The sequence below is a fragment of the Balaenoptera borealis genome (genome assembly GCF_965194805.1).
Source record: "Balaenoptera borealis genome assembly, chromosome: 5".
In the NCBI taxonomy this organism is placed as follows: domain Eukaryota; kingdom Metazoa; phylum Chordata; class Mammalia; order Artiodactyla; family Balaenopteridae; genus Balaenoptera; species Balaenoptera borealis.
Genome location: NC_138862.1, coordinates 102,632,558 through 102,655,592, shown reverse-complemented (window position 1 = coordinate 102,655,592; position 23,035 = coordinate 102,632,558). Strand labels below are relative to the sequence as shown.

At 34.2% G+C, this 23,035-nt stretch overlaps 1 long non-coding RNA gene across 1 annotated transcript; it reads right to left on the bottom strand.

The window, feature by feature from the left end:
- Positions 1 to 11,059: 11,059 nt before the first annotated feature.
- LOC309629815 lies at positions 11,060 to 21,824 on the bottom strand. Its single transcript, XR_014245235.1, has 2 exons — positions 19,644 to 21,824; positions 11,060 to 19,591 (listed from the first exon to the last, which is right to left on the bottom strand). It is a non-coding gene; the product is annotated as an uncharacterized lncRNA (long non-coding RNA).
- Between the last annotated feature and the right edge of the window lie 1,211 nt (positions 21,825 to 23,035).

The following is a 23,035-nucleotide window of genomic DNA, read 5'->3' as shown; positions in this document are numbered from 1 at the left end:
AATTCATGCCGATAATAAAATTAGATGTGTTATATGAGTCTCTTGTAGTATTTGGCCTTCTCTCATTAGAATAGGGTACAGTCTAGAAATAGAGTTGATATTTGTAGATCCATGAGATGGCATCAGAGAGCTGATATCCTCCTAAATGAGTTGAAGTCATTGTTATTAAAGTCAGTGAAAATATCTTAAGCCATATGAGTTTGAGGATCTCTGAGGGCTTTGCTAATTTTAGTTTTAGAATTGCATTCATTTAGTCTACCTATATTGAGTATTGTGGGTGGAACAGACTGTGGATCTTTTCAAAAAGTGGCAAGTATTTATAAAGCTATTTAATGACAGCTGCATGAAAATGGATGTCTCTGTCACTGCAGAGGTAAATTGGGATTACCCAACACTGTCAGAGCCAAAGCTCTTCAGCGAGGAAAAACTTCAGTCCATCCTGTGGTTATGCACCATTAGCCAGCACATAGAGGTGTAGTTACATGTAACCATGAGGGGATGTCCAAAGGAAACATGAGGTTTGTGATCTTGCCCATGTCTCAAATTTATAATTTTACCAAAATTAGTAGGACCAAAAACATCATCAGCAATTTTAGTGACGTTTCATGCACAGTGTTGATTGAGCAGAATAACCAATTTTTTCTCCTAGTATCACATAATCGTATAAGATTTTTGCAAGTTTTCTTTGAAACTTCTTTACCTCTATTAAGTGGTCATCTTGAAAGTGCCAACAATTACACTTGCGTAATTTGAAAACAGATTCTTCCCAGTATCTCTTTCTAATCACTGGAAATCTCTAATTGCATTTTTGAAAGTTTCCAAAAACTTGGTCTCTTGAGTTATTATGGGGGCATGTATGTGAGTGGGAGCAGCCTTCTTTTCAGGTTTCTTCATCCTAAGTGAAAACTGGAAGCACCTACAATCTCCTTAGGAAGAATTTCAACACAAAATTTTCTCTAATATTTGATGATTTCTAATAAAGTACTTACTAAGTTTAAGAACCCCAATTTTTGTAAAAAGTGTTATAAAAGATCATGAACTACTTTCCTTGGCCCCAGCAAATCAACATGTGCAGCTGAGTTTGACAAATTCTACCATCAGGAAATATTTTGCCTCTGGTAAGGGAACATACCTTTAGGTCAAATTGAGATATGTCATGGTATATGCTGTCTGATAGTTTCCCATTATAATTATTTTATGACTCATCAACAACCAAGATTAAATCTAGATTTTCTATAAATCTTTCTAATAAATATATGTGAGACATAAAGATTTCTCAGACCAAGACTATGTAGATGTAAGTTTTATTGTCTTAAGGTAATGAAAAATCTGTAACTGAATTTAAAGTATTGCAATTAAAAATAAAAATTGTGAGGAAGAAAATAAATAGGAGAAAAGCTTATCTGCTGAGAAGTCTTTTTAGTTGCTCCTGATCTTGAAAGATGGATAAGTTTTTGGTCCCTAGATCAAGAGGAAGGCTGTGGTAAGCTACTGATCTCCAATGATGCCCATAATGATGAGCTGGACTTGACTACATTTATTTATATATATTTATGTATTTATATATGTGTGTGTATATATGCATACATGTATTAATATATATGTGTGTTAAAGATCACCTCATTTTTAAGACTTATCAAAGTTCATCCCTGTATTAGATTTAAATATAATCACAGGGAACTTTGAAGTCCTTAGTGTCCTTATTTAGGACTTGGGAAATTTAGGAGGATCCCACAGTAAACAACTGTTTATTTTTGACTATCTTTATATAAAGAGTCACTTAAAGAAAGTGGAACTGTAAGATATGTAACATTAGGTGGTACAAAAGATAAAACAGTATTTGATTCTGCTACTAGTGGAGAGCTAGAAATGACCTTTATAGATCTGAGATTCTAAAACAATATATCATCACTTGTTGGGTTTTTCAACCAGATGTATAGGAGTATTACAATAATACAAGTTAGGATTTACTCTTTTCTTTATTAAGCTATTGACTCTTGGTTTTAGTCTTAACTTCTAAATGCTGATGGGTTCAGCCCTGAGAGTCTCAGTAGAAAATTTGGTTGTGTCTTCCAAAATAATTTAGATCTAACTGAATGAGAAACTGTTGTAACCAAGGTAGTTTTTGAGAAAAGATGAAATGAGAAATGCTATGTTCCTACTCAGACTCCAATAATATTTTTAAAAGTCTGTGGCAGATAATAACTTTATTTAAAATAACTTTGATTTTCAGTGTTATAAATACAAAGGTTTTTTTTGGTTTAGGTGTTAAATATGTATAACACTTGTATAGATTAGTAAGATAGGGTTGTTTGGGTGCAGAATGTTGAATTAATTATTTGTCTGAAGTTATATTTTTCTATACGAGGCTCCTTGCTTGTTTTATTTATAGACAATTATTCAGATGTGTATATTTACTTGCATGTGTTCTTTTAAAATGTATATTGTTTTCCATCATGTATTTTTAATTTATATAAATTTGTATATAATTTATATATATATTTACATATATATGAAATTTCATATTATATATATGAAATATATATTATATATATGTATGAATGTATAATATTATTCCTTTTTTTTTTTTTTTAACTCAACGCTATAATTTAAAGTTCCATTTGGGTTGCTACATGTATATAATTATTCTTCTAACTACTGCATGGTAATCTGTGATGTGCATGTATCATATTTTGCCTATCCGCCAACCCAGTTATAGAAGCCCAGGGTGTTGCCTATTCCTCATCACCACACAAAGAATGCTGTGAGAAACATCCTTTTCTATGTATATTCCTTTATTTATCTGTGTGAGAATTGCTTGGGGATATAAACTGCCATTAGTATTATTAGCTGGTAATATATAAGAATACTTAATTTGACCAAATACTAACAGGTACTCTTCAGAATGGCCGTGTGCATTATATTCTCATCAGCAATAAACAAGGGTTTCCACCCAAATCCCTACTAGCACTTAGAATATCCAACTTTCAATATTTAGCCAACTTAATAGACATAAAATATCTCATTGTTTTAATTTGCTTTACTCTGATTACCAATGATTTGGAGAATCTCTTCATATTCCCCTTAGCCTTTTGGATTCTCTCTTCCATGACTAGAATTTTGTGTATATTTGTCCATAGAGTTCTAGTGGAAAGTATTATTTTATGCTTATTGGATTACAAAAGTCTCTTGCATTTTCTACAAATAATTGCTGGTTAGTTTTAGAAATTGCAAATATTTTCCCACAATGTGTGCTAAGTCTGTAAACTTTGTACATAATGTAACTTATTGAAGGATATGTTCAGTTTTATATAATTATTATCAATTATTTTTTTCTGAGTTTGTGTTTAAAACTGAATGTCCTTCTTTGCCTTTAACAAAATATCCTCTCTTTTAAAAATAATATAATTACATTTATATTTAGATTGCATTTAGGTTGTTACTTCCTTTATGATTCAACTCACCTTGCATGTGCTATTAGATTGGAGGTTTTAATTCTTTCCAGTTTTTCCAATACAACTTATTAAATTATCTGTACTTTTGCCAATAATTTAATCACCTTTATCACATATTGTGCATTTTTGTATGTATGGGTCTATTTCTTAGATGGCTGCTTATTTGTTCTATTGGTCTATGTATCTGTTTTTGTTGTTGCGGTAAAGAAATTCCTCCCCCTCCCTCTTATTCCTTTGCTTATTTTTGTTTGTTTGTTTTTGGTTATTTAAAAAAATTTTTTTTTATTGGAGGATAATTGATTCACAATGTTGTGTTAGTTTCTGCTGTACAGTGAAGTGAATCAGCTATATGTATACATATATGCCCTCCCTCTGGTCCTTCACTTATTTTTTTATTCAAGGTTAACTAATTTGTATATGGACATTTATTTTTCTATTGCATTTTAGAATGTGTTGTGTAGATACCCTTAAAAAATCAAAATGGAATTTTGATTGTTTTAAGTAAGATTAACCTTGAATTTTCCTTGAGTTTTACTAGTTTTAAGGCTTTTTCCATACATATTTTATACATTCATTGTTGTGTTAACTCTTAGGTGGCCTGTAGTTTTTGCTCTTAGCATCTTTTCATTATATACCATAATTCATAATTATATAGAGAAATACTGTTGAATTTGTAAGCTGATTCTGTACCTGATGAACTCATTGAATTCTCTTGTTAGTTGTAATAGTTCTCTAGGTAAATGATCATACTGTCTGCAAATAGTGACAGTTTTAATTCTTCTCAAGGTAAGTATACCTCGCCAGTAATTCTGGTGTAGTGCTAGACAGTAATGAAAGAGTGGGCTTTCTTTTGTTATATTTATTGTTGCTTTATGTTTTGTTTTATTTTTCACTTGTTTCTTTTTTTAACTCAAAGCAAAAACACATGAAGTTTCTCTAATACCATTTAAAATTTTTGTTAAATTAATAAAACATTTTTGTAGTAGTTTTAGGATCACAGCAGACTGAGTAGAAAGAACAGAGATTTCCTATGTACCCCATCTCCACTACATACAACATCCTCCACCAGCAACATCCCACATCAGAGGGTACACTGGTATAAACCATGAACCACCCACAGTCCGTAGTTTTCCTTAGGGTTTACTCTTGGTGTCACACATTCTATAGGCTTTGAGAAATGCATAATGACATGTGTCTGCCATTATAGTATCACACAGAATACTTTCACAGCCCAGAATTCCTCTGTGCTCTGCCAATTCATCCCTCCCTTCCCCCAACCTCTGGCAATCACTGATATTTTTACTGTCTACCTAGTATCACCTTTCCAGAATGTCATATTGTTGGAGTCATAAAATATGTAACCTTTTCAGATTGACTTCTTTTTTTTAGCATTGATAATATTCCCTTGTCTGGATGTACCATAGTTTGTTTATCCATTCTCTACTGAATGACACCTTAGTTACTTCCCAGTTTTGGCAATTATGAATAAAGCTTCCATGGATATCTAACTGCCTTTTTTTGCATGGACATAAATTTTCAGCTCCTTTGGCTAAATGCAGATCTTCCTTGACTTACAGTGGGGTTACATTCTAATAAACCCATCATAAATTGACAATATGGTAAGTTGAAATGCATTTAATACACCGAACCTATGGACATCATAGCTTAGCTAGCCTACCTTAAACATGCATAGGACACTTACATTAACCTGCAGTTGGGCAAAATAATCTAACAGAAAGCCTATTTTTAAATAAAGTATTGAATAGCTCATGTAATTTATTGAATACTGTACTGAAAGTGAAAAATAAAATGATTGTCCGTGTCTTGGTTGTTTGCCCTCCTGATCATGTGGCTGATGGGAGCTGCAGCTCATTACTGCTGCCCAGCATCGTGAGAGGGTATTATACTGAATATCGCTAGCCCAGGAAAAGATCAAAAGTCAAAATTGAAAGTATGGTTTCTACTGAATGTCTATCACTTTTGCACCATTGTAAAGTACAAAAATAATAAGTTGAATCATATTAAGGAACACAAGTGCTGGATATTATAGTAGGAGAATGTTTAATTTTGAAAAATAACTGTCAAACTGTCTTCTAAGTGGCTATTCTGTTTTCCATTCCTATTAGCAGTGAATGAGAGTTCCTGTTGCTCCACATCCTTGCCAGTGTGTGGTGATGTGTTGTCAGTGTTCTGGATTTTGGCCAATCTAAGTGGTGTGTAGTGATATCTAGTTGATATCTTAATTTGAAGTTTCTTATGACATAAGATGTTGAACATCTTTTCATACACTTATTTGTCATCTATATATCTTCTTTGGTGAGATATCTTTTCTTTTGCTCACTTTTTAATTGGGCAGCTTCTCTTATTGATGAGTTTTAAGAATTCTTTGTATATTTTGGACAATAGTGCTTTATCTGATAGGTCTCTTGCAAATATTTTCTCCAAGTCTGTGTGACTTGTCATCTTATTCTCTTGACATTGTCTTTTGTAGAACATAAGTTCAAATTTTAATGAAGTACAGCTTGTCTATTATTTCTTAAATGTATCATGCCTATCTAAAATGTCACCATACTCAAAGTCATCTAGGTATTCTCCTATGATATCTTTTAGAAATCTTATAGTTTTACATTTTACATTTAAGTCTATGGTCATTTTGAGTTAATTTTAGTGAATGGTATCATCTTTGTCTAAATTCTTTTTATTTAATGTGGATATCTACTTGTTCCAGTACCATATGTTGAAAGGGCTATTTTGCTCCATTGTATTGCCTTTACTCCTTTGTCAATGATCACTTGACTATATTTATGTGGGTGTATTTATGAGCTCTGTTCCATTGATCTGTTTGTCTAATCTTTTGCCAATACCATACTGTCTTGATTACTGTAGCTTTATAGTAAATCTTGAAAATGGGTAACGTCAGTCCTGTGACTTTGTTCTTCTCCTTTAATATTAAATGGGCTATTGTGGGCCTTTTGTCTTTCCATATAAACTATAGATCCATTACCATTTATATATGTTTTATTTACCGTGTTAAGATAGTTATTTTTTTCTGCATTTGTTGAGTTTTTTTAAAACCACTTGTAAATATTGAACTTTAGCAAATGTTATTATTTTTTTTTAATTTTTTTACTTATTTTTATTATTTATTTATTTATTTTGGCTGTGTTGGGTCTTCGTTTCTGTGAGAGGGCTTTCTCTAGTTGTGGCAAGCAGGGGCCACTCTTCATTGCGGTGCACGGGCCTCTCACTATCGTGGTCTCTCTTGTTGCGGAGCACAGGCTCCAGATGCGCAGGCTCAGTAGTTGTGGCTCACGGGCCTAGTTGCTCTGCGGCATGTGGGATCTTCCCAGACCAGGGCTCGAACTCGTGTCCTCTGCATTAGCAGGCAGATTCTCAACCACTGCGCCACCAGGGAAGCCCAGCAAATGTTATTACTTCATTGATTGAGGTAATCTTCCTTATATTATTTATGTGATGAGTTACATTAACATATCAATAGTTCCCCTTATTTAGCTATTGAACTGTGTAAGCACTATGAAATGAAGCCAGTTCTCACTTTGTGTGGTTCAGAGTTGTACAAATTATAGTTTTCACAGTTTAGTTAAATAACACCAGTCCTCCAAAAACATGGTCTAAATTTCATTTACCATGGTGTGTATTAACTGCGAGTTGTTGCATAAAGTTCAAATTTCTTTGTTAGCACTTCAGCCCACAAGTCTCTATATAAATAACAGGTGTACATCTGATCAGTGACCAATCATTTCATTTCTTTCAGAGTCTGTTGGTAATTGGTGATTAACCACTGTGCATCTATTACTCAGTTTTCACATATAGAGAACAAAGCATGCATTTGTGTTGCTTTCTTGCTCCCAGTGATAAACTTATGTGACATTTTACAAAACTGGATGATCAAAAGAGAATTGACTAACAAAGGTAAAAATGCAGCCAGAAGAAGGGTGAGGAGAAGAGGAAGAGGAGGAGGAGAAGGGGAAGGGGGAGGAGCGAGGGGCGAAGAAGAAAAGTGGTGATGCTGAAAGTGAAATACAAATAGAATGTAGATGAAGTTGTACAAGAAATAGCTGACCTTGGACATGTTTGCACTGCCACCAATGGAAAGACTCTGGATTTGCAGCCAGAAGAAATTAATGAAGGTGAACTAATTGACATAAATGAGGAAAGTAGTTGTGATTAAGAGGATAAAGATATCCTAGGGGAAGTGACATCAGCAATTAACTTCACGTTAAAGAAACTCAGGGAGATATTTCATGACATTTGAAAGCTCAAAGAATAAAATGGTGGAAACTGATCCAAACTTTTGAAAAGGAGTATGAAAATTCTTTAAGGCTTTGAGGAGATACTTCTCTGGTATTGTGAATTATATGATAATAAGAGGAAGTCAAGCACTGTTCAAAATATTCTTAATAAACATTTTACAAAGAAATACAACTAATTCTCAATTTTTCTAATGTTTTAAATTACAGTGTGCTAAATAGGTTTAGAGTTACTATTGTTTTTCATTTCCTTATGCATTTATAACCAAATATAAGAAAGTTTTTAGTGTTTAAAAAAAATTTACAGATCACAGAGCAAAATGAAGACTGCCTGTACTTCTGTTCCCTAATTTAGGCTTCTCTTTAGAAGATTTGGGTGAAGAAGGATGGTACAAATATTTTATTGCTATTTAAGTAGGAATCATAACTCATACCTCACTTTTCTTTATAGAGTAATTAAGTTTACTACAGAAACAAGATTACAAACATTTCTTTTAGGTTTGTATAGACTGAATTGGTTTCTCATGGTCATTCAACACTTAATTAGTGTGTTATGGACCTTTATAAACTATTTTAATAAGAGTTATATTTTTCTTTGAGAATGAAGCATTGTTATCAAGAATGTTTTAGGTGATTTTAAAATGAAAATAATCTCTTTTATATAGGTTTTTTTGACATCGTATGATCGCTGCACTTTATTTTACATTAAGTAATTGAATAAAATCTCATGAAAAACTAAGGAACTAATTGGTGGCCAGGTCTCAGTACTCACGTACCTTGGTTATTTATCCAGGTAGGACAGATCCACACAGCAAAATTCACAAGAGCCATGTACTATTTAAAAAAATAATAATTACACACATAAATATAGAATAGAGCAATTTAAAATTTTATTCTTATTAGTTATGCTAATTAGATTTTGTAATTATATGTGTAAAATCTTATTTAGTTGATTAGGTTTTATTCTTATTACAATTCGTTTACCTTCATTCTTGGTTTCTAATTGAAAGCATGAGGATGAAGTAAGATTTGTGTAATACAGGCAGCCCTTCCGAAAATACAGCATAAGCAATAAAAATATGTGTGTCTGATCTATCAGCTTGATTTAATTTAATTGGTAATATATTAGAAACACATTATTCAGAGAGAAAGAGATGAATCTATATCTTCACCTGTAGTAAGTTATATTACAAATCATGTATAAGACAGACAAAAAAGAAACAGTATAGATGCATTTTTTTCCATGAATAAGATAGAATACATAAAATATTCAAAGCGATATACTAGAAAACTATCCTGAAATAAATATGAATATTTGTATTAATAAGCTATTCTATGTCTAAGAAAAATAGATGCAGATTCACTAATATAAAGAAATATCTTAATGAAATTGACTGTAAACTAAAGAGAGAATTCCATAGAAACCCAAGGAATAATCACAATTGGAATAAAAACAGGTGACTTATGATTAGATACTGTTTAGGTTCATAGTACACTATAGCAACATTTAATGCTATATAATACTATAGCTTTGTCTATAACATTCTCAGCAAAAGTATGTTCTAGGAAGCTTATACTTTTCAAACTTTTCTTCAAACATAAAGGCCACAGAAGATATTTTCAACTGTAAGAATTTAGGGTATATAATTCCTATGAAGTTTTTTCAAAAATACTACAAATGATAAATTTGGCACCAACTTACAAAGCAGTAGAAGTATAGTGATAAAATAACTGGCAATGCATCTATTTAATTGAAGAACTAAACTTGTGGAAAATATGGCTTCTAAACAGAACTTTTATGCTATAAACTATGAAGACAGTGTTATGCTAATAACTGCAAGAGTCAGGAATAAGAGAATCTGGGAGATTGTGTAATATTGATTTCCCTATATTTCAAAACAGAAGACCAAAAATATAGTTGTAAAATATGATCAATCATGTAATATATTTAAGAGTACCTAAGATTTAAAGGCAACAGTAAAAAAAACAAATATTAATATAACCAACCAAAATTAAGTGTTGGCAGTGATAGCAGTGGGAATGATCATAGGAAAAGACACAATTTTTATATTGTTCCTGATATGCAAAATTCGTAAACAGAGAATAAATGGATACCTGGTTACAAAGGTAACCAATACTGTTGTCTGTAGTAACTGAACTAGTTTACATTCCCACCAACAGTACACAAGGGTTCCATTTTCCCCATATCTTTGTCAACACTGGTTAGCTCTTGTCTTCTTGATGATAGGCATTCTTACAGGTAGGAGATATCTCATTGTGGCTTTGATTTTCATTTCCCTGAGTATTAGTGATGTTGAACATCTTCTCCTGTACCTTTTGGTCATTTGGATGTCTTCTCTGGAAAAATATGTATTTATTTCCTCTACCCATTTTTTAATTGTATTGGTTGTGGTTTTTGTTACTGAGTTGCATGAGCTTTTTATAAATATTTATAGAGTAAATTTTTTTATTATATATTTTATAGACCCCTTAGTGTTAGTGTATAGAAATGCAACTGAATTCTGTGTATTGATTTTATAGCCTGCAACTTTACTGAATGCATTGATTAAATCCAATAGTTTTTTAGTTGTGTCTTTGGGATTCTTAATATATAAGATCTATTACCATCAAACAGCAACAATTTTACTTCTTCCTTTCCAGTTTGGAGTCCTTTTATTCTTTTGTCTTGCCTAATTGTTCTAGCTAGGACTTCCAGTACTATGCTGAACAAGAGTAGTGAGAGTAGGCACCCTTGTATTGTTCCTGATGTTAAAGGAAAAGCTTTGTTTATCTCTGAGTATAAGGTTAACTGTGGGTTTGTTGTTTTTGGCTAAAATCTATTTTGTCTGATATAAGTATAGCAAGCCCTGCTTTCTTTTGGTTTCCACTTGTGTGGAGTATCTTTTTCCATCCCTTTATTTTGAGTCAATGCATGTCCTTAAATCTGAAATTGGTCTCTATATCCAGAATAGGCAGGATATAGTAGAATTTTATTTTTTTAATCCATCCTCAAAAGACTCTGTACTTTTTGATTCATGATTTCAATCCGTTTACATTTAGAGTACTTATTGGTATATAAGGGCATACTAATAACATCTTAATTGCTTTCTGGTTGTTTTGTATTTTCATTGTTTCTTTTTCTGTCTCTGCATACTTTCATTAATTGGTTATTTTCCATGGTGGTATATTCTGTTTCTCCTTTCCTTGTCTTTAATGGATCTACTCTAAGTTTTTGCTTTGTGATTACCTTGTGATTCACATAAAACATCTGTTATTGATGTCACAATTTACCTCTTTTTATGTTGTATGTTCATTAACAATTTATAGTCACTATAATTATTTTTACTATTATTTTCCTTTAACTTCTATATTATAATTGAGTGGTTAACACACTATCCTAATACAGAGGTACAGTTTTCTAAGACTGACTATATATTTTCCACCTTTACCAGTGTGTTGTTACTTTAATATATTTTCATGAAGCTGAATAGTGTCTTTAATTTCACCCTGAAGAACTCCTTTCAGCATTTCTTGCAAGGCAGGTCTAGTGTGGTGAATTCCCTCAGTTTGTGTTTGTCTGGGAAAACCTGTATTTCTCTTCATATCCAAAGGATAACTTGCCAGATAAACTATTCTTTGCTGACAATTTTTATCTTTCAACATTTTGAATGTCATTCCATTCTCTCTGGCCTATAGAATAGGGTACGTTATTTTTTCCACTGCCTGCCTTTCAGATTCTTTGTCATTAATTGTTTACAGTTTCATTATAATGTGTCTTGGAGAAGATATTGTTCCACTGAGATAGTAGGGAATTGTATTAGCCAGTGGACTTCTATGTCCAGATTTTTACCCAGGCTTGGGAAGTTCTCACTTTTATTTCTTTAAATAACCTCTCTATTACCTCTCCCTACTTTCTCCTTTTGGAATCCTATTTATTCTGATACTTGCCTTTTTGATAGTATCCAATAGTTCTTATGGGATTTTTTCATTCTTTTTAAATCTTAGTTCTCTCTCTTTTCTGTTATTTCTGTATTCCTATCCTCCAAGTCATTTGTGCTTTCCTCCATCAGGTCTGCCATGCTTCATATGCTTTCTTTTGCATACTTCATCTCATTCCTTGAATTCTTCACTTCTAGAATTTCTGTTTTTGTTTTTAAATAATTTCAATCTCTGGTAAATATATCCCTCTATTCATAAATTTTATTCCTGATTTCACTGAATTATCTTTCTGAGTTTTCTTGTAGTTGATTGAGCTTCTTCATAACAGCTACTTTGAATTCTTTATTAGTCAGATCACAATATTCCAGGTCTTTGAGCTCAGCTGCTAGAGAATTATCATTTTCTTTTTGTGATACATTATTTCTTTGATTTTTCATATTGCTTTTAGTTATACATTTCTGCTTTTGCATTTGACATAACAGGCACCTCCTTAACTTAGATTTTATGCTTTCTCTGGTTCTTACAGTTCACCAGCCTGGCTATTAGAAAGCTCTCATTGGTTTTCTGGAAGGCGGTGCTATAGCTTAAGTTTGTGGTTTCTCCCTTGCCCACAGATCGCTGCCTTTCTGAGCATGCTGTCCGTGCACAAGGGGCCAGCAGCCCAGTGGGAGAGATATGGATCTAGCACTCAGTGTGGTGGGGATACATGAAAATCCAGTCAGGAAATCCCTATGGGTGGCACTTCCAGAAGCTCGTGGGTGGACTTTCTACTGAGTACAGTGTCTTCAAGGCTGTTTGAAATTCTCATCTGCCTCTTTCCCTATGTCTTTCCTCCCACAAGTCTTAGAGTTCCTAGCTTAGTACTCCAGGTACTGGTGGAGAGAAATGGGTTTCTCCAGCCACATCCTGCCCAGTTAGGGTAGTCAAGCCCTCCCTCAATGCCATCTTATTTCCTGGTGGGAGAAATCATCTTTGTCAGATAAATCAGGCCAGTCATCCCCTCCTTGGGGGTGGGGCAGCATAGGAAATTTTCTCTTATCTCCTATGCTTCAACCAAGCTTGTATTTTGCTTTCTTTCTTCCTTCCTTTCTCTCTTCCTTTCTCTTTTTTTTTTTTTTTTCTTCAGTGCTGTGTATGAGCCTCCCTTCAGAAGGACTGGACTTCTGCAAGTTCTTTCTCAAGGGTGAGTGCTACCTGATTCGGTACTAATCTGATTCTTGCCTGACAGCAGTGAGGAGAGTCCAGGCAGTCTTGCTGGCTTCACTGGCTTTACAGCCCATATGGAAATTTGTCTATCTCCTGCCTGCTGACCAGTAGGTGAGATTTCTTCTGAGTCCCTTGGAGCAAGGTGCAAAGTCCAAAACCCCCCACAGAAGCTCTCTTGTTTGTGTATGAGTGTCTAATTTGTTGATTAAAAAGGGGGATAAAAAGGAGAAATGTCTTATGCCCTCATGTTGCTGATGTCACTCCAAACCATTCTTTTAAATAATTAGGCTGGATGGTTACCAGGGACTAGAAAATAAAATTGGTAATTTCAGCACAAAACTGGAAACAATAAAAAGAAACAAAGCAAATTCTGGGATTGAAAATATAATAATGGATATTAAGAATCAAATGTATGGATTTAATAGCAAATTAGACAAAACTTAAAACAGAATTATTAAGCTAAAAAACAGGACAGGAAAATAATACCAGCATGGATAATGAGAAATAAAGAGATACAGTAAATGAGAAATAAAGCAAAGGGCTTTAAGAGTCACAGAGGATGAGATAGAAACTTCTAACATGTGAGTATAATTTGAAACTCAAGAGAGCCAAGACACTCTTGAAGAGAGAGTTAAGAGGATTTAACTTGTCAGGAAACAAGATGTGTTATAAAGCTACAGTAATTAAAGGAATGTATGGCATTGGTGCAAAGATTGACTGATATATCAATAGAATGGAGTAGAGTTCATAAGCGTTCATGTATAGATATTTGAATGACCAAAATGGCATAATAGATTTTTTTAAAATGACTTTTAAAAATAGACTTTTAAAAAATGAAATTGAGTCACCTAGGTATATTCAATACATATTTTTAAATGTATTATGAATTTAAAATATCTCAGCCGTATATAAAAATCAAATCTGGGTGAATTGTGAATCTAAATATAAAAGACTAAATCACAAAGCTTTTGAAAGATAAAAGAACAATATCTTCCTGATACCTAGTTAGGAAATTCTTAAATAGGATATCCCCCAAGAAAACTAATCAAGAAGGAAAGAACCAATATTTAGGACTCCATTAAAATAAGAACTTTTGTTCATCAATAGACACTATTTAGAGAATGAAAAGACAAGATGTAGTTAGTCTTATGATATTTGTAATATACAAATATAACCAACAAAGGGATACTATCCATTCATTAAGGAACCCCCAGGCAACACCAAGTAGTGGAGAAGCTATAGGGAAACTGAAACTCTCACATACTGCTGATGTAATGTACAACCACTTTGGAACACAAATGAACATATGCACTCCTTGTGAGACAGAAACTGTACTCCTAGGTGATACCCAAAAGAAATGGATGAACATTTGTACCAAAGTACATGTACAAGAATATTCATAGCAACATTGTAATAGCTGTAAATTGAAATAACCAAAACATCAACAGAAAAATGGCCTATCTGTAAGATAAAATACCTTAGAATAATATACATGCACGAACTGCTGCTACAGGCAGCAACATGGATCTCTCAACGTGTTGCATTAAAGGAACATGATACAATAGAATACATGGTATTTGATTTTATTTGTATAAAGTTTAAATACAGACAGGACTAATCTGTGGTTTTTGAGATCAGTGTAGTGGTCACCATTGGAGTGGAAGGATAGGATAGTGATTGTGTTCTCGGGGAGGCAAGGTTCTTGTCCCATCACAGAAAGAATTCAGAAACAAGACATGGAGATCAAGAAAGTAAAGTGAGGATTTATTTAAGCAAGAATATGCTCTCAGAGAGAGAGCGGGCAGACAGGTGAATAGCTAGCTGCCCTGGGTTTCTTTGGCAAGCAAGTTATGAGGGGCATACAAATGAAGGGGTGGAATATTATTTGGGGAAGGAGGGGTTTGGGGGTCATATCCCCTGATTTTCATCCCAGCTCCATTTTCCCGACGGGAGGAGGGATTTTTGTCCTTATTTAGCTTAGATCAGAAGTGTCATGGCATCAGTGCATGATGGGTACTTCTTACCTGCAAGACTATTTTATTGTAATGAGAGTATAATGAGCAACAGGTTACATTCGGACACAGAAGATTCTGGCCTTTCCCCACCTTTCTTTGTCTACCTCCAGGACACTTACCCCAAAATGTGTGGTTTCCTGTCAGTCTGAAGGTTCCTGCTTTTCTTTATCTGCCCATGGACCCCCACTGTTTACAAAATGCGTGGTTTCCTGCCACCTGGCCCATGACCCCTTTCTCTGCTCATATCTAGCTACCTGCCTGCTGTAACAATTGAAAAGGAGCACGATTAGGGAATAGAGTTCTCAGGTGCTAGAAAGATCTATTTCTTGTTGTAAGTGATGGTTGCATGGGTTTGTTCATTTTGGAATAATTCATGGGACTGGAGACTTATGCTTTGTGCATTGTTCTGTATGTTTTTATTTCAAAAATAGTCAAAATAAATCAAAATGTGAACTTAGTAGAAAAATAGGGAATGTATTTCTTATATTTGAGTAAGAAAGGCTGTTCTAAGTAATAGTCATAAAGAAGAAAACAATATGTTTGGCTACATGAACATTAAATTTTTATAAAGTTAAAATGCAAACCATTTATATGAAAATATGCAAAACATATGCAACACATATGACACATGACTGATTTTCTTAGCACTGTGTAATATAAATTAATACAACCTGGAAAAGGTTGTACCTTTTCACAAATATTCAGATTTTCATAAAACGTCAGATATTCACAATAATTGAGAAATTTGTCAAAGCAGTTAATTTCATCTCATTTTTCAGATAAGGAAATAAGATTCGAAGATGTTTAAGGACTTTTCAGGGTTATAGAGACAGTAAGTGGCAAAGCTGAGTTTCAAATCCCTATCTTCAAATTATACATCACACCCCTCTTTCTTGAATTGCAGTGTGAGTTGAATGATTTGGGGATCTTGTTACAACTCAGATTCCAATTTACCTGGGCCGGAGTGGGGTCTGCGAGTGTGCATTTCCTATGAGCTCCCAGATACTGCTGCTGCCACCTCATGAACCACACTTAGAGTAGCAAGATCGTTCAACATGCCACCTGTGTGTTACCCATGGTGTGCCACGAACTTGGCTAGGACAGTTAGAAGTACAAAGATAAATAATGCACTGATTTTGTTCTTATAGAGCTTAAAGCCTTATAGGAAATTTTTAAAATAACAATAAGGAACTGTGACAAGATTCATTATTCTGCTGAAAACACTAAATACATGAGTCCCCCCAAATAACACATTTTTTGGTAATATCAGAAGTTCAGAAATAACAGAAATAAAACCAGTGATCACCAAAGTAGTAACTGCTAAAAGTTCATTGTGCACACATCACAAAGACAGTTTGTGAACTGGGAACACTCAGACCAAAACATGGAATGAGGCTCAAGGTATACTGTTATAAAGCAGCTTATATGGTGAGAAAGCAGTGACTTTTTTTTTTTTTTTTTTTAAGATTTTTTTGACGTGGACCAGTTTAAAGTCTTTATTGAATTTGTTACAATATTGCTTCTGCTTTATGTTTTGGTTTTTTGGCCGCGAGGCACATGTGATCTTAGCTCCCTGACCAGAGATCAAACCCACACCCGCTGCATTGGAAGATGAAGTCTTAACCACTGGACTGCCAGGGAAGTCCCAGCAGTGACTGTTTTTTCATCACAGCGATTGGTTATATTATAGGAACATTTTCTTAAATGATAGGGAATTGGTCAGTGGTTACCCCATATCAACCTTGGGAAATAGTTTTAAGTTTTGTTTATGATTTTCAGAGGCATACGCAAGAAATGACCCAAGTCAAGTTAACCTTGCAAAATAAGCTAAATTTAAGCTGTGTTTGCATGACTAAACTGTTTTTGTCTGCTCAGGGACTCAAGGCTGGTCTCTGTGATTCTAACAGTAGCAAGGCTAAGACCTTAGCAGCTTTGCCTTGGATACTTCAGAATACCATCATAATAAGCTCATCGGATACAAATAGGAAATATATACATATAACTGTGACCATCTGTGTGTGCATGTTTATGTATTTAAAACTCTTGTTGGTAACTGTCTTCACTGTGGCATGATGCCACTTTGATCATTGATATGTTTAAGGCTTTTAGTTCTTACTAAACAGTGCAATCGGCTACCTTATAAGATATGACTGATTTGCATAAGTTTATCATCTGTTTAGGACTCAACCTCGTTTTCAAATGTTTGAACAAGCTCATATTATAATAAGTAAACATTAAAAAAATTAATCTGCCGGTAATAGATTTTCCCAAATAAACACATTTCAGCTATAATCACAGGATATTATGGTTATTCTGCCATTTCTGTCATCTGAATTTTAGTCTAATTTTGTGAAGCTCATTACTGAAAAGTGGATGGTTCACTGATTTGCACTCTCAAGAATTTTCTTAAATTAGGGGATATCTCGCATCCTGTGTGTATAATGATATCTAGTTATAAACTGATTTAAGCAGCCTAACATTTTAATTAGTAAAAAAAGCCTTTAGTCGTTCTCATAAAACCATACAAACTACTTATTATTATAATTTTTATTAATACCAGCAGATATAGCTAATTTTTTGCACTCCACAAATAATTTGGGAAATATCTGTAGAAAGGAAATGAAAACTGTGAATATATCAACTAAGTGATGAAACTATTTCCAGCATAGGATAAAAGATGAGAAGTATTACTCAGAAGGTATTTAGAAATATAACTTTGTGGAGAACATGATTCATTTTATCAGTATCACAGGTGATAAGACAGTGCCAGCATCTTTTTAAAAGTTTTAACTAAGAATTATAAAGAAATTGCCTGCATTAAATATAATTGGAAGTTCACAATCTTTGGAAAGTATTTAAAACATGGCAGACACTTTAGATGAGGAAATGGGGGAAGTTCAAGGTTCAACACAAACCTGTGAAACTATGTGTCAGTTAGTAAATGACATAGTTAAATCTTGAAACTTAATAAACCAGATGAATGTAAACCAGAAGGTAACTTTCTGAGAGAGTACTTTAACTATGCTCACTATAGAAATAATACAGAATTTCCATGGGTTATGGTACATTTTGTCAACTGAATGTATCACAAAATATGGGAAGTTCAATGTAGGGCTGTAATAATCACATGACAATGATTTTTAATAAAGTCAGCATAAAAGATAGAATGTGGTCCTACTTGTTTGCTTTCATAGTTTATAAAAGTTTATAATACAAAGTATTATATAATACAAAGTATAATACAAAGTATTACATTCAGTAAAATTTGTTTATAAAAGTAACAGCACATTGCCTTGTTTACAGTAGTTTTAAAATAAACACCTGTAGGATGAGCAAGTGAATGAGTGTCATAGTTAATCAACCATATTCAGTGTCTCGGTTTTGTCAGACACAATGTCAGATGGTTACGATGTTGTCATTAATGTGCCAGACAAGGTCCCTGTCCTCATGAGGTTTACAATCTGTCCAGATAGACATAGTAATCAAATAATTTCAAATGGTAAAGGTAAAAACAAACAAACAATATCAAGGTACTGGAGGATTTTATATTACTGAGGGGTAAGTAGTTGGGGTAGCAACTACTTAATCTCAGGCTCAGAAGAGTAACTTTTCAGCTGAGAGCTGAAGAAAAGTCAGCACTAATTAGATGTAAGGATAGGATGTTATGGGTAGAGAAAACTATGTGTAATCGTATGTCCTCCAGTGAGAGAGTGTGCTGTGTTCAGGGAAATGCAGGAAATCCAGCATAAAGGGCAACAGAGAGAGATGTGCCCGGAGTAGGAGTGATGGACAGGAGGCAATCATACATGCCCCAAGCAAAGGAAAGCTTGGAAGGATTCTAGGCAGGGAAATGACGTGACCAGACCCGTGTGTTTAAAAGACCCTCTGACAGAAATGAGGAGGGGAGAATGGAGATGGACAAAAGTTCATGGGGAGATTCAGACAACTTAAGTTATAGTTCTGGTGACAAACGAGGATAATGTATGAAGATGGTAGCAGTAGAGATGGAGATAAATGTGCGGTTTTGGGAGAAAGAAGATAAGGAAGCAAAGATTACTTTGAATTTTCTAGGTGGGTAAAGTGACAATTTATTGAAATTAGAACTATTGTAGAAGAAATAGACTTGGAAAGAAGATCATAAGTTGAGTTTTGAGTACTTAGGGTTTGAGATGAATGTGAAACGTGCAAGTGCAGATTTCAAGAAGGTAAGGAAACATTTCAATCTGGAGTACTGCACACACCAGGAAGGAATATAACAGTGGGTGTATCTGGGAGCATAGAAAACATGGGTGTAAAAGAGATTATGAGATTGCCAAGAGAAAGAATGTAGAGTGAGCACAGAAGTGGTCTAGGACATATCCCTGATAATTCCTCACATCCACCCATTTGCTGATAGGCAGGGAAGTAGTAGGCAAAGATACCATAAAGATCTACCTTAGGCAGCAGTTAAATTGAGAAACCCAAGAGAACTCTGGGGATCCTACATTAATCAGAGTCACTGCATATGACTGTACTGTTTAAGCATTGCACAGTGGCCTCCAGCTCAAGCCCAGGTCCCTGGTCAGGGGGTCTGTCAGCCAAAGAAATGAGTTTTTTGCCATATGTCTATAGGGAGCACTTACTGTCATTTATACAAAGATGCAGTATGTGCTTGTCACCATCATTGGGTCTAGTTTTGCTTTCTCAAGGCTAAGAAAAGGCTGTGCTATATATATATATATATATATATATATATATATACACACACACACACACACACACATACACAAGTGGGACAGGCAGCTAATTCCTACTATTCGAGTTAACTATTTAAAATACCACAATTATTAAAATGAAAATATACCTGGGAAAAGTATGTGAGTTTTGTCCATGTTTCACAGTTAAATTTAAATTAACATATCAGATATTCTTCTAAAGCAATATTCAGTAAATATGGGAGAATTGGGGAGATTATAGGACACAGGGGAAAAGGCTAACGGTAAAGCTGAAAAAGAAGAAAGGGTGCCTAAAAAAGGAATTTTCAACATTTTTGATGAGCATTCCATCAAGGTCTATTCCATTCTTCGGGCATTGTCCAGCCACTAAAACAGTCACAGGTCTTGTATATCAGAGCTTGAAGTTTATGATCATTTTATCCAATGTTTTCTAACCCAAATTATACTATAGGCAAATGAGCTTTCTTATACCTCAACCTATAACTGCAAAACTAAGGGGAAAAGTTGGGAAATAAGAAGGGAATCCAGCATTTTGTCACCTCAGAAGTTTATAAAATAGTGTACAGGCATGATGTTCTGGAGCTGGTCATTAGGAAACATTGACTTCGTCTTGAGTTAAGGACTCAAGTGTGACTAGCATAAAATTATACTTCAAGCTCATGGTAGAACGAAGCACTGTATTCCAATTTAATCATCTGTAAAATGGGATGATAATATCTCATTAATTTTTCCTTCAGAGTTTAAGATTAAAGAAAGAAAGTAAAAAGAACAGAATTTAAACAGTACTTTGGTTCAGAAAGAGGGCAGTAAATGTGAAGGTCTTTGTATTTATGTTAAATGTAATATTTAATGATCATCCAGATTTAAACCCTACTGATAACTTTTGCAATTAGCTAAATCATTAGCTGTAATATTTAAATTTACCAATTTAAAAGGGAGCATCACTAAATATTTCCAATTGCTTGTATTCCAACTCATCACAAGGAATATTGAATCTCTTGTTTTAAAAATGACCAAAAAGGAAATTGGCACTACGGTAGTAACATGTTTGAGAAAATGGAGCAGTAAGGAAATGATATGTGTGTTACTAACATAACTCATTTCCATATGTTCCTCCAGCATCCCATCCCCAAACACACGTAAATTTGAGAACATTTCCTTTGAATAGTTTCTAAACATTTTTCTTTTTTCATAAAGTGCTTTCATCAGAAGATGGCAGTAAAATCTCATAACCCATAATGTTTACAAGTCTTTTCCAACAGTGTAATCAAATTTTTTGGAATATTTATAAAATTTTATTCTTACTTAAACTGCTAATCTGTTGAAATGCTGTTTGGTATGAATAATGCAACAGCACACTGATTTTTGAAGGCAGTGGGATGAGAGACACTTTATAATTTGAACAACTCTTCGGCAAAGATAAACAATTTATTTGATCCTTTAAATAAGTGGAAATGGGTGTATACCATTTTAAAGTTGTTTTTTATTTTCTTAGAGAAGTGCTTTAAAAAATTACTGCAATGTAGATTCTTTTAAAGACAAGTTCATTTGAAAGTATGCAAACATATTTGTATGTGAAATGAGGCCCAATAACTGAAGAACAAGTAAAAAAAAATACATATTTTACTTTCTGAATTAAAAAATAGAAAAAAATGGCGTTCTGAGGTCATCACAAATAATTTTTTGTTTCTAAATTTGTTATTTTCAATTGATCTATTTTTGAGTCTCTTTTGTAATGGTATTTAATATGCTATCAGTGAACTACACCTGAGCATAAAGAAAATTTGATCTTGACAAGATATTATAATAGTGAAAGTACATTAGGAAGAAATAAGTAAGAACCATATGATGAAAATTCCTATACACCAAACTATGGGATTTGAACTTGCATGCCTCACAATCTCATATTATAGAGAGCCAGATTATGTTTTTAAGGTGTATATATCCATTATCTACATATTGTCTGTACACATTGGTTGTGTATCAGTTATTTATACATCATCTCTCAGCCCTTTCCTCACCCATCTGGATCTGCTGATATGGTACCTGAGAGTCTGAAAACCACTTCTCCAGACTCCTTTTTTTTTTTTTTTCTTTTTTTAACATCTTTATTGGAGTATAATTGCTTTACAATGGTGTGTTAGTTTCTGCTTTATAACAAAGTGAATCAGCTATACATATACATATATCCCCATATCTCCTCCCTCTTGCGTCTCCCTCCCACCCTCCCTACCCCACCCCTCTAGGTGGTCACAAAGCACAGAGTTGATCTCCCTGTGCTATGCAGTTGCTTCCCACTAGCTATCTATTTTATGTTTGGTAGTGTTTATATGTCCATGCCACTCTCTCTCTCTAGCGCGGACCCCAGACTCCCTTTTAAGTGGGCTTCCTCTTGGAATCTGACCACGGAGGCAGTGGGAAGGGGAAGAGGGGGCTGTTTCACCGTTCTCAGGCTGCAGCTTCTTTCTGCTGTCCCAGCACCGGTCCAGCGAGCCAGGCCTTCGGTGGTCATCTCAGTGGTCTGAGAAGCATCCATGCAACGCCTGACTTTCCAGGGGTCCGTGCACCAGCCTCACAGCGGTTCCAGTTGGTGTCCAAATACTAGCCCGCATGCCTCATGCAAACGTGTAAGAACCTCTCACCTTTTCTTACTTCTCCAGCGCTGGTGATTTTAGCTGTTTCTTGTTGTTAAACCTGAGATTCCTCCACTTCCTCTGTTGGTTCTTTCTGCTTCCAACATCTGTGTAATCACCTCTCTCTATTCAATTCCCTTTGAAATACCTATCATGATTTCTGTTTCCCTGAATGCTTCCCTATTACCTGATAGGATAATACAATTAAAAGTCAGCAAAATAGTGAGTTGTAAGAAGAAAGAATTGTCCCTAGTGTTTGTTTTTTGTTTGTTTGTTTGTTTTTATTTCACTGCTATTTGGTCCGGGTTCATTACCTTTAAAAACATCAAACTTATTTTTATACCACAAGCAGAATTTCATTAGAAAGAGTAATACTTCAAAGAATATGCCCATATGAGTGTTTTTTACTTGTATGATAAACTCACAGTATATACTCTAAAACTCATAATCCTGTATAAAAAATGCTCTCTGTGACGTCTGGAAAAGCCATTTTAAGAGAAGCAGTTGTTTTTATGTTTCGTGAATGTCTGAATGCATGCATATGCATAGTCAGGGACTGGCATATCAAAGTCTTAAATAGACTTTGTTCAATTAACTTTCTGAAGGATAAAACCCAAGCTGGTGTCATTTAGAGTTCAGGTATTATGAATGATCTTTGCTTTCAGGAAAAAAAAAAGCAGCTTCCTGCCTTAGAATCCAGTTAGTCAAACAAGAATTATATCTATGGAAAATGACAAAAACAGACTGTAGTACAAGTAAGTAGGCGACACATGGTCTAAGATGATTTCATAGTGTGTTCCA